Source organism: Chiloscyllium punctatum, chromosome 6 (genome assembly GCF_047496795.1).
Source record: "Chiloscyllium punctatum isolate Juve2018m chromosome 6, sChiPun1.3, whole genome shotgun sequence".
Lineage (NCBI taxonomy): Eukaryota > Metazoa > Chordata > Chondrichthyes > Orectolobiformes > Hemiscylliidae > Chiloscyllium > Chiloscyllium punctatum.
Genome location: NC_092744.1, coordinates 114,772,532 through 114,786,050, shown reverse-complemented (window position 1 = coordinate 114,786,050; position 13,519 = coordinate 114,772,532).

Here is a 13,519-nt window from a genome sequence, read left to right as displayed (position 1 = left end):
ACAGGTCCTAGAACCGATCCTTGTGGAACACCACTGGTCTCTGAGCTCCAGGCTGAATACATTCCATCTGCAACCATCCCTCTGTCTTCTATGGCCCAGCCACGCCCGTATCCAGAGAGCCACATTTCCCTGCGTCCCATGCCTCCTTACCTTCTGAATGAGCCTACAATGGGGAACCTTATCAAACGCCTTGCTAAAATTTGTGTTCACCACTTCTCCTTCGATCTACCTTCATCAACATGATTTTTTCACATCTTCAAATAATTCAATAAGGTTTGTGAACCTCCTATCTCTAATCAAATTATTATTTTCTAAATAATTGTAAATCCTGCCTCTCAGAAGCGTTTCCAATACTTTGCCTACCACTGATGTAAGACTGACTGTTTAGTCATTCCCAGGATTATCCCTATTCCCTTCCTTGAACAAGGGAATAACATTTCCCACACTCCAATCATCTGGCCCCACTCTAGTGGACAGTGAAGACACAACGATCATCACCAAAGGCACATCTTCCACCACTTGCTGGAGTAACCGCGTGTATACCCAATCTGGCCCAAGGGATTTATCTATCCTTATGTTTGTGCTTCAATCAGGCTGTACTTCCCCTCAACTTGTCTACACCCTGTCCAACCAACTGATTGAATGCTTTCCATTTCAGTGCTATATACAGTGCTGCCTTCCTGAACAAGTATATTTCCCCAACGTCCTGCGAATCACGGAATCAAAGAAAAAGGAATGCACCAATCCCTTCCTGATAAAGAGCTCATACTCGAACCGTCGACTCTCTTGCTCCTCGGATGCTGCCTGACCTGCTGTGCTTTTCCAGCATCATACTTTTCGACTCCAATCTCCAAGAACTGCAGTCCTCACTTTCTCCATTACTGAGGGCTGTCCCCTGTGCACACTGAACAGGGAATTAACCATCAAAAATCATTTCATGTGGAGCTGACTGCTCAGTTCTGGAAAGTTGCACTTGATGAATACATTTAAAAAAAAAGAAATTACAATTCAACAAATAGTCATTCAGTCCCAGAGTTACAATTTTGGTTCATGGTTTGGGCAGCCTGACAACAAATAGAGAATGATTGAGGAACTCCGGGGCACAGAGTATTCCAGGTGTTATATTCCAGCTTACATGAATGCTGGGAGTATTATCAGACAGACTGTTGTGACAATGGCATGAGTTGACATGGAACTTTTTTGCCATCACAGAGACGTGTGTGAGAGGGGTCAGGGCTAACAACTCAATATTCTATTGTACTGGAACTATAGTCAGGACAGGAGAGGGTGTTAAAGAGGAGGTGGTGATGCATTATCAATTAAGGAACAGTTACTGCAGTAAGGAGGGACGATACCTTGGACGTGTCTTGAAATGAGGCTTTATTGGTCGAGGTTAGGGTCCAAAAGATGACAGACACAATGCTGCGGATATTTTAAAGAGCCCCAGAAAGATGAACATGCAGATGCAAATGTATAACCAATTCACCGAGGTGTGTAAAAACCAATTCACTGAGGTGTGAAGGAAAGCAAGTCCGAAGATGTTACAGAGATAGGAAAGCAAGGCAGGAGATGTTACAGGGATAGGAAAGCAAGGCAGGAGATGTTACAGGGATAGGAAAGCAAGGTTGGAGATGTTACAGGGATAGGAAAGCAAGCTCTAAATGTTACAGGGATATGAAAGCAATGCTGGAGATGTTTCAGAGAGAGGAAAACAAGGCTGGAGATGTTACAGAGATAGGAATGAAAGGCTGGAAATGTTACAGAGAGAGGAAAACAAGGTTCTAGATGTTACAGAGATAGGAAAGCAAGGCAGGAGATGTTATAGAGAGAGGAAAGCAAGGCTAGAGATGCAACAGAGGTAGGAAAGAAAGGCTGGACATGTTACAGAGAGAGGATAAAAAGAATGGAAATGTTACAGAGAGAGAGGAAAGCAAGGCTGGAAATGTAACAGAGATAAGAAAGCAAGGTGCGAGATGTTACAGAGATAGGAAAGCAAGACTGGAGGTATTACAGAAATATTGTGGCCTGTGCATGCTAGAACAGGATAGTGAGATATTTTTGAACTCCTTCTTAGGATATGGGGAAAGGTGAAGCAGCTGGGATTGAGAGAGATAGGGAGGGGTGTAGGGGCTGGCGGAGTTTACAGTGATAGGTGGGGCTACAGTATGATATAAATGTTGTAGTCATTACGGAGGGTTACTGAGATACAGATGGATGTAGCGGCTGGAGGAGATGACAGGGAAAGATACAGCGATACACGTAGATAGTTTAAAAATGGAATTGTGCAATGTCTTAATAGAGAAAATATTGTTGACATCTGTGGAATAAACAAGGTACTGGGAGGAACTGAAGGAGTGAGACCTTGGACTGTCCAATCACAAAAGTTATAGAGTGAGTGTCATACAGCACAGAAGAGGCCCTTCGATTGATAGTGACAGAAAAGTAAAAGCCCTGCAGACACTGGAAATCCCTCCTTCCTGACGTCTGGGGGCTAGGGCTAAATGTGGGAGAGGCGTCCTACAGACTGCTCAAGCAACAATGTGACATAACGAAGCCTCACGTGTCAGATCAAACACAGACATGGAAACCTCCTGCTGACTCCCTTCCCTCAGCTGATGGATCAGTGTCCCTCTACATTGAACATTTGGAGGAAACACTGACAGAGTGAATGAGCTGAAGAATGTATACTGGATGGGCTATTTCAAAATCATAACCAACAGGTGCTCAGCAGCACCATTTCTGATCGGGATGGTCATGTCAAAAAGAACATAGCTGCGAGACTGGGTCTGCACCGGGTGGGGAGGGAATGACTGACAGGGAGAAACATACTTGACCTCATCTTCACCACGGCTGCAGAGACATTGATCGATGGCCATATTGGGAACAATAACTACCGCACACAGAATTTCTGGAGACACACACACACAATTCACAATGAGTCTGTGTGTGTGTGTGTGTGTGTGTGTGTGTGTATGTACACACGTAAGCGCACATGTGAGAGATACTATCCCCATGCTAAACGTGACAGATTTCGAAGAGATCTAGAACTCAGCACTGGCCTGTGTGAGGTGATTCGGGTCATGACCAACAGCAGCAGAATAGTACTCCAGCACAAGTTTTACTGTCACTGCCTGGCATATGGTCCACTTTACCCTGACCATCAGGCCAGGGGATAAACACTTGTTCAATGGAGAATACAGAAGGGCTGGCCAAGAGCAGCACCAGATACTCCTCAAAATGAGGTAACGTTACCAAACAGGACCACTTACTCACCAAATAGCATAAACAGCTAGTGACAGACAGATCTAACCAACAAATCTGACCTAATCTCCACAATCCTGTCACATGTAGTCGGTTGAATGGTGGTGTCAATCAAACAACTCACTGGAGGAGGAGGATCCCCACATATCACCTTCTTCAGTGACGGAAGAACCCAACACAACACTAGAAAAGCTCAGGCTGAAACGACTACAACAATGTTCAGACAGAAGTATCGATAGGAGGATCTATTTTAGTCTCCTCCAGATGGCAGTCTTCAGCTAATTCGATTCACTGTGTATGGTAATTCCAAAAGGCTGGAGGGATGGGGAATGCAAAGGCTGTGGGCACTGATAACATTCCATTCAAGCTGTTCCTGCTGGGATACAGCACTGGCATCAACCTGTCAATGTGGGAAACTATCCGTGTGTGTCCTGTACAAACACAGACAAATCATCAGACAATCAATGACTGCCCCATTGCTTTCATCTCTATCATTAATAAAGGGATGGAAGATGTCACCCACAATGGGATCAAGCAGCACTTCCTCAGCACCAACCTGCTCACTGAAGCTCAGTTTGGGGTCTCAACCCTCGGGCTCATTGAAGCCTTGGTTTAACGATGTACAACAAGAGACCACGCAGCTGAATTCTAGAGGTGAGGCAACAGTGAGTGCACTTAACATCATCATAACTACATTTGACCAAGTGTCGTATCCAGGATTAACAGCAAAACTGGAGCAAATAGGAATCGTTTGCACTGACTGAAGTTATACCTGGTACAAAGGAAGGTGGTTGGGGTTGGAGTTGGAGTTGGAGGACAGCAGCCATCTCAGCTCCAGGACAGCTCCGCAGCAGTTCCCCTGTGTTGATGTTTGAGTAAGCCCGTCGATAAGAAATGGAAAATAAGGTACCATACTCTTACAGGATGATAGGGCTGCTCTCTCGTTAAACAAAGACAACTGGCGGTATTTTAACTGGACAGTCATAATGCCTCAGGTAAGGGAGATGTTAGGTAGGACAGCCCTTTTCAGTCACCTCAGTCAGTGCAGCATTGAACCCACACTGTTAGTATTAACCTGCATTACAAACTAGCCGTTCAACTGATTGAGCTAACCAAGTCCTCACTCAGCTCCTTGGGTTAGATATTGTAATATTATTCCATTTAGATATGTTGTTAGACACCTCTGGAGAAGGTGGAACTAGAAGCAAGCTTCCTAACTCAGAGAGAGGGACAGCATCAGTGAGCTATAAGAGTGCTCTCTGCCCTAGGACCAATAATTTTCAGCTGCTTCATAAATGACTGAAAAATCACAAGTGGGGATGTTTGCCAATGATTATGCAACGTTCAACTCCATTCGTGATTTACTCAGATACTGAAGCAGTCCTTTTCCAAATGGAACATGACCTGGAAATATGACAATACCATTTCCATTACACGTGTGCCAGACAACGATTACTTCTAACAATGGAAAATTGAACCACATCCTCTAACGTTCAATGCCACCACCATCACTTAAAACACAAAATGCAATATCGCGGGGATTACCGTTAGCCTGAACTGGACTGACCATATGATTTCATTACCCATTTCTGTGAAGGGCATATGCTGAAACATTGACTCTCCTGTACCGCAGATGCTGCCTGACCTGTTTTTCCTTTTCCAGCGCCACTTTCTGACGCATATTGGCTACAAGAATGTGTCAGGGGCGAGAACTTCTGCAGGAATAACTCACCTCAAAATTTCCGAAAGCCTGTCCCCTATTGCTAAGACACATGTTGAATGTGTGTGTGATTGAATACTTCCATTTGCCGGGTGAGTGCAGCTTCACCCCTCACCCACTGACGCTCAGTAGCAGCAATACCTGCCATCTATACGGTGCTCTGCAGAAATTTACCAAGGCTCCTTACAACGGACCTCTGAACACCCGACCATCGAGAAGGACAAGGGAAGCAGATACACGGGATCCCCACCATGTTCGCGTTCTGTTTCAAGCCATCTACCATCCTGATTGGGAAGTATATTGCCGTTCCTTCAGTGTCACTGTTTCAAGTTCCCTATCTATCAATAAATGCCGTTCCAATCACATTTCATGAATAAATTAACATTAAAAAAATTGTCTAGACCTGTTCAATGCTGGGTTTTGTGAGTTCAGGCTGGTTGGTCCAGGCAGTACCTTGCTTGTTGTGAACAGCTGAAGGGATACGATGCTTTGAAACAATCTGTCAGTTTCTCAGAGGCATGGCCTACATATTGAGCACCACAGAATCTGGCATTTTCAGCCCACATTACTGACCTCTGAGATAGACAGAAGCAACTGAAAACGTACTCATATTTGACTGGAACATGTTTAAACACAGTGATATTGTTGCCACGAAAATGATTATGAGTGGATATTAGCAGGGAGAACGTGAGGACTGCAGATGCTGGAGATAAGAGTCAAAAAGTGTGGTTCTGAAAAAAAAAACTCAGATGTTCAGGCAGCATCTGAGGAGCAGGAGAATCGACTATTAGTTAACAATATTAATACAAGGGAAAATAATTGTATATTTTCAAAGTCCCTGTACTTAATAACAATTTGATCTTGGGTGTGGCAATGAGACTCATCATTTCAATGCTACCTACTGTGAGTTTTCATCATATTGTTGTTATAACAGTGTATTGAATAAATGGTTGGATTTTGTGCTTATTGGACAATCTAAACGTTGGTATTATGAAAGGATATCGGACCTTCAGGAAAGAGACTTTACTTAATGGCTGTTAACGATGAGAACAAAGCTGCAAACACTTACACAGAAATAACCAGCTCAAGTCAAACACAAGGTCGTTGGGCTGGGATCACACTGGCCATCAATGGAGCTGCACAATTCTGTTTGGACACTGACATTGTGGGGCTAACATACACTGGATATGGTTTATGAAGGATTCAATGTAAGATGCCATGTGCTGCGGGAGTCCATCACCTTTATAACACCTTCATTCAGGATCGGGTCCAAGGTGCAGAATTACACAGTTTAGGTGGAACACAAGAAGAGATATACTTGCAAGACAGGGTTGTTTACAGGTCGTTGTTATAAATATTGAACTGCATCTGGACCAGCGCCATGTGCTAGTCCATTGACCAGTCTGCCCCACACACATCTCCCTGTTGTTCAGGTATGTCTCTAACCAGTCTATTGTGAGGGATTGTGTGAGTAACTGCCCAGCTCCAGTTTGGGAGCTCTTTGGACAGATTTTGGAGATGGCCAGTATTTTGGAGGTCGTGGTGAGGCCCAATAACACTATATCTGAATTCAGGCTTTTCCTCAAAGTCATTTTCAACAGCTTTGCTGCCTGCGAGATGGTGTGTTCACTGATCTGAACATGAAGCGGTTGTTTACTACAGTCACTGAATTGTGTAATAGTTAGCTCTGCGCTCTGGTAATTCAATTATTGTTCCCTTCAATTGTTTTCAACTGAAAAACAATGATGTTTGGTTTATTTTAAAATATGCAAGAAATAAAGTGATATTAACTCTTCATTACAGAAAATGTAAAAGTGAACTGGTATCTATTTCCCTTGGACTAATCAAGCAACAGTCAGATATTGTCTGTAAAGCAGGATTCTGTGAACAGGACTATGTCCCAGGCAACATCACCACCCTCGCTGGTAGGTTCTGTCCCACTGACAGGACACAACCAGGCAGAGGGGGACAGCTCCTTGGTATATAGTCAATATAGGGTGGCATGGTGGCTCAGTGGTTAGCACTGCTGCCTTATAGCACCAGGGTCCTAGCTTTGATTCCAGCATCGGGCAACTGCCTGTGTGGAGTTTGCACATTCTCCCTGTGTCTGCGTGGGTTTCCTCCCACAGTCCATAGATGTGCAACTCTGGTGAATTGGTCATGCTAAACTGCCCAAAGTGTTCATGCATTAGTCATAGAGGCGTGTGTTGGTCTTCGGAGGGTCAGTGTGGACTGGTTGGGCCGAAGGGCCAGTTCCCATTCTGTATGGAATCCAATATAATGATAGTGCTCAGCATTGATGCTGGATCCTTTGGCTGCTAGACTGCTCTATGGCAGGTTATGGTGGAATCAATAAAAGGGAAACATATAATTGACCACATCGTCACCGATCTGCCTGTTGCAGGTACACCTCTCCATTTCATATTATCAGTAAGAATGGTTACTCCACAATGGGGAGCAAGGGCTACCTTCACATTTTGCAGGCCCTCCTCACTATGATATGTAGCCCGTTGAGTACTGAATGGGACAGACTGTAAACATATTGAATAATTAATGATGATGCAGCCTTGAGGTGCAGAGGGCGATCAGCAGCAGCAGAATCATACTCTGTACAGCTCATTCACTCTTCAACCTCACAGCCAGACAGACCTCCCACTGTACAGTAACCATCACGGCCCGACATACCTCCCACTGTACAGTAACCATCACAGCCTAACATACCTCCCACTGTACAGTAACCATCACGGTCCATCATATGTCCCACTCTACAGGAACCATCAAGACTAGCATGGTGGCTCACAGCGCCAAGGTCCTGGGTTCTATTCCGGCCTCGGGCGACCGCCTGTGTGGAGTTTGCACATTCCCCCCGTGTCTGCATGGGTTTCTTCCCACAGGCCAGGTGAATGCGCCATGCTAATTTTTTAAGTGTTTTAGTCAGAGGGAATTGGGTGTGCGTGGGTTACTCTTCACAGGGCTGATGTGGACTGGATAGGCCAAAGGGCCTGTGTCCACACTGTAGGGAATCTAATCTACTCTGCAAGGTTCAAGTCAGGAATATGATGGAATAATCAATTGTCTGAATGAGTGTAGCTCCAACAGTACTCTAGTATGAACTTACTAGCAACAGGCAACGCAGTTGCGTGGGGAGGATCATGTCTCACAAACTTAATTGAATGCTTTGAGGAAGTGACATAATTGATTGATGAGGGCATGGGGCTGAATGTTGGCCAATTAGACCTTAGCAAGTCCTTTGATATGGTTCCTTATGGCAGGCTCATACAGAAGGTGAAGTGAAATGGGATCAGCATTCAGTTAGTAAGATGGATAGAGAACCGCTTGGTCATAGAAGACAGAGTAGTGGTGGAACAGTGTTTTTGTGACTGGAGATCTGTAAATAGATTGGCGGAGTTGCAGATTGTGAGGATGATTGCCAGCGAATACAGCAGGATATAGGTCAGCTGCAGACTTGGACAGAGAAAACACTGATGTAACTTTATCTGGACAGTTGTGACGTGATACATTTAGAAGGTCGAATGCAGGAGAGAAGTATAAAGTGGATGGAAAAACTATTGATTGCATCAACATCCGAAGGGATCTTGGTGTACAGCTCCACAGTTCCCTGAAAGTGGTAACACGGGTGGAGAGGGTGATCAAGAAAACTGACGGCAAACGTGCAGACAGGCATCGGAGCATGCAGTATGAAAATTAACAGGTCACATTGCAGCTGTAGGGAACCTTAGTTTGAGTTACATTTAGAATTATGTGCTCAGTACTAGTTGCCACACGATGCTGAAGTGTTGGAGAGGGTATGGAAAAGTTTTACGAGGATGTTGTCTGGTTTGGAGGGTATTACCCAGAAGGAGAAATTGAACAAACATGGTTCGTGTGCACCTGGGCATCATTGGCTCTGGGGCTACCTGATAGATATTTACAAAATTATCAGAGTCATAGATAGAAGGACAGTTAGAGGCTTCCCCCCCACCACCCCCCACCCAGAGTAGAAATGTCAATTACTCAGGACCATAGGTTTTAGGTAAAAGGGAGAAAGTTCAGGAGATGTGATAGGTAAGGGGTTTTTTTGCTGTTCCAGACAGAATGTGAAAGTGCCTGGAATGCACTGATAGAGGGGAAGAACCTAATATAGCAAGGTTTCAGAGGGATCTTGGCACAAATATGAGTAAGTAGGGAATAGAATGACATAGAGGGTGTTGGAGCAAAACCTTTTGTTTTAACTTTAGAAGGTCATCCTGTGTCAATGCGGGCTTGCTGGGCTGAAGGGCCTGTTCCTGTGCTGGACTGTTCTTTAAGACAAGATTTGAGCACGGGAGTGGCGAGATGCTCACTGAATGATTACTGATGATCAACAGCCACATTATTGTGGATCCCTCCCCTCATCATCTTGCAGCTTCAGATCCTTTCCCAATGTGGGGAAACTGAATATTGAGAATTTGACATGATTGTCAGAGCTGGTACCTGGTGAAGCCACCTTGACCCTCGCTCCTGCAGACTTCTGTCTTGGACACCAACGTCTCAGGGGAAACTGCATGAACAGAAGCTGCATGTCCTCCACACCCACCAATGCTGACATCTGACACATGCCAGCTTCACCATGCCATCCCAGCACATCTCCGACCCACTGACAGTACACTTCTGTACTTCAATGCTGCAGCTCATGGTGCACTGACAACTCTCATTGCAATCCTGCTACAAGGACACTGTGCTCAGGGACACCCACCCCCCTCATGGCTGTCTCTCTGGGTTGCCCAATCCATGTTTGTACACATTCACTTTGAACTGACTTGAATGCTCACAGAATTATTGCCTTGCCTTACCCTGCCTTTAGCAGCGTTTCTCCTCAGCTACATCTACCAGGCTCACCCATCTGCTGTGTTGTCTTGGTGTTAAGCGCAGACACAAACCCAGGAAGCTTGATATCATTGTCCACAGTCAGTCACGGTGCCTAGCACAGTGAGACAGGGGGAGTCTCAGATCCCAGCCTGGGAGCTTGGACATGGTCAGTCATGGCGCCTAGCACAGTGAGTCAGGGGGAGTCTCAGATCCCAGTCTGGGAGCTTGGACATGGTCAGTCACGGTGCCCAGCACAGTGAGACAGGGGGGAGTCTCAGATCCCAGTCAGCGAGCTTGGACACGGTCAGTCACGGTGCCCAGCACAGTGAGTCAGGGGGGGGGAGTCTCAGATCCCAGTCTGGGAGCTTGGACATGGTCAGTCACGGTGCCCAGCACAGTGAGTCGGGGGAGTCTCAGATCCCAGTCCGGGAGCTTGGACACGGTCAGTCAGCCTCTCGTGGTTGTTAGGGTCAGGATCCTTCCCCTGTGATGGGGTGAGGAGATGAATGTTAGGCTGCCCCACATCCCTCTTCGCTCTTTGTGCCCTAGTGTGGGATGGTTCCTTCTGGAATGTGAGAATTACCAAGTAGGATTAGGGAAATGGAAGTGGTTGGTACAGCTGTTAGTGCTGGCACATCTGAGGGGAAGGTGTCGAGGTGTTCTGAGTGAGTGAGTGGGCAGCACAGGCACCAGGCAGAGGGGCAGAGAAGAGATTACAGAGAGACTGAGAGAAGGTGAAGCATTCACTGACGGTGGGAGAAAATTAGCCTTGCTGGGGGTTGGTGCAGTAACAGAGAGAGAGAGTGAGGGTGAGGTCACAAATTTCAGATGGTGGCACTTACCCTGGAGGAGTGGAGAAGGTCACTGACCTCCTTCCTATACTGCTGAGTATGCACCCAGAAGGCTGGTACCTCACTGACCTAGGGGTTAGCCTCGGACGAAGCTGGCAGGGTCTGGTGTCATAGCTTCCCCTGCCAGCCCTTTATGAAGATAATGTCCCTCTCCTGCACCATGCCATCCACCAGAAACTCATGGCTTGGCCACAAAGTGCCGCCCCAGTTTTACCCCCTCTGCCATGTCCAGGACAATTTCAGATTCACAATCCAAAAGTAAAATGACTTTTTAAAGATGGCTCTGGGAAACAGGGAGGCTGGTGCATTCTGGGATATCCAGGCAGAGGGCAGTTGTTGTGACAAAGGGGAAAAATCATCGCATTAGTGTCAGATGAGAGGAAGACCACGCGGGCAGGGAGGGTAGTTAATGAGGCAGATTGGGGATGGTATCATGAGAAAATGGACTTCACCTTGTGGAGAGAAATCCTCCATAAAACCCAATTAAATGAGACTTGACTAATCATAAGATGGGTTACGTCTTTGTCTGTCTGGATCAAAATAGGGATGAAATATTGGGAGCAACAAACTTGGAGCGGACAAATATACAGGAGACTCAAATCCTTAGAAAGAGGCAACACAATGTTCCAGGCTGTTAAAAGGAGCCGGGGAAAATCCCCGGCCTGATAGTTACCTACATTATCCAATCCTCACTGGATGCAGGGATGGTGCCGGAGGCCTGGAGAATGGCTAACACGGCAGCTTTGTTTAATGTAGAGCAAGGGACTGACGGAATAGGTCACTGCTGGAATTCAGAGACAGTGGATAAACGGTCACTGAGGAAGTCCCAGGGACTCCAGGGCAGTCAGTCTGGATTTGTTCAAGGAAGATCGTGTGTAATTAATCTGACTGTGTCGGTTTGAGGCACTAACCTGTAACTGCATGTGAATTTCTTGGATTTGACGAGAGATCCCATGGCAGACTGTTTAAAAACAGAAACTATAGGATCCAGGGTAATGGAGCAAATAATCCAGAGAAGTGCAAGGCAAGGCATTTGGGGACATCAACAAGAGAGAATGAATACACAATAAATGAGAGTATGGTCAGTGTGGGAAGGTAAATGAAGTAGGCTGGACACATCAATAATCTCATTAATGGAGCAAATGGCATCATTTCCTCTTTCAGCCAAAGTGCAGAATTTCAGAGCAGGAAGCTTATGCAGGAATTGCATAAATAATGAGTCACAGCTTGGTCACTCCATCACATGGGAGGATGGAATTGGACTGGAAAGGGAATAGAGGAGATCCGTTATCCTGTGACAGTGGAAGTGCAGTTATGGGGAAAGATTGGAATGGAGGATACTGAGAGGAGATTTGATTGGGGTGCACGTAATGTCAGGAGTCTGGGTAGAAAGGGAGATAATACCTTGTTCCTGTTGGAGAGCTCAGTTACCTTTGGCGAATACTTAATGTATGTGGTTGAAATAGTAGAGACGTGATGAGGAAAGTTGTGATTTCACCCAGAGTATGGTCGGGATATCGGAGTCACACATGGAAGCGGAGTAGAGGCAGAAACTCTCAAACCATTTTAAAAAGGTGTCGGGATCTGCACCTGAAGTCCTACACAGTCTAGGGAGACAGAACTTGGGCTTTAAAAAAACAACGTTACATCTTGTCCAACGCAGACAGTGGACAGAGGTATCTCCTCGATACTGTGCTATTTTCTGAAGTTTGCAAAGGTGACAAATATCTGATAGGATTAATACGCAGGGATGAGGGGTTAGGGCAGAGAGGAGCAGTGTGTAAATTGATGAGCATCACAATAATACTGATCCCATCCTTTATACACAATGCTACTTCACTGTGTTGGCCTGTTTATCCTTCCTGTAGAAATGGGGAAATGATTTGATTATCCAGGTCTGTCGTGGTCACACTACAGCTCCATCTCCATCTGATCTAGTTCACACTATTTAAAGCTACCATTTCACTGGCCTTGTTGAAAAGTTCCCAGCTTCATTCTTGCCCCACTGAAGACTGCTGTCAGTCAACTAATTGTTTCTCACTCTCAATTATTGCATTTCATTCGCTACCACTATCCTGAACTTTACAATAAAATGATCGCTGCGCCCCAAAATGTTCCCCTACTGACACTGGATCCACTTGCCCCACCTCTTTCCCAAGGACCAGATCCAATAGTACATGCTCTCTTGGGTTGGACACATACTCCTGCAGTCAGTTCTCCTCCATGTAATCCAGGAACACTCGTCCCTCATGATCCTTCACCACCAGTATCCCTGTCTCTATCTGGAAACATTACGTTTCTCAGTATAACTAATCTGTGGTATTGTCATCGCTCTCAAATGACCCTGCGTATTTATTGTCTCCATCATTTCTTTGGTTCCTGGCAGACAGACTGTACCTCACAGTTTAATTGCATACTTTTTGTTCCGTAGCTCCAGCCAAATTCTGTCCTTGGACGGATCATCTTTCTCTTGGACTCCTTAACTAATGCTAATCTAAACCAATACTTCTACCTTCATTCTTTCCCTTCCCTTCTATCATTTTGGAATCCTTTATACTCAGCAATATTTAACACACAGTTCTGCCATTCCTTGAGCCAGCTCTCAGTGATCAGTACATCAGATTTCTACACACTAATCTACATCTGGAACTCCCTACATTCCGAGTATTTATGTCCATGCAGAGTACGTCAGATTAAGGCTTCCTTTCTTACTCCATCTTCCACTAATTAACTTGTTGTTGTAAATTAGTACCAACGGTATCTCCCATTATTTTGAGAATCCTGGTAGTCTACTCTACTATTCCTTTTTGGATCCGAAGCACACATCAAGTTATTTTCA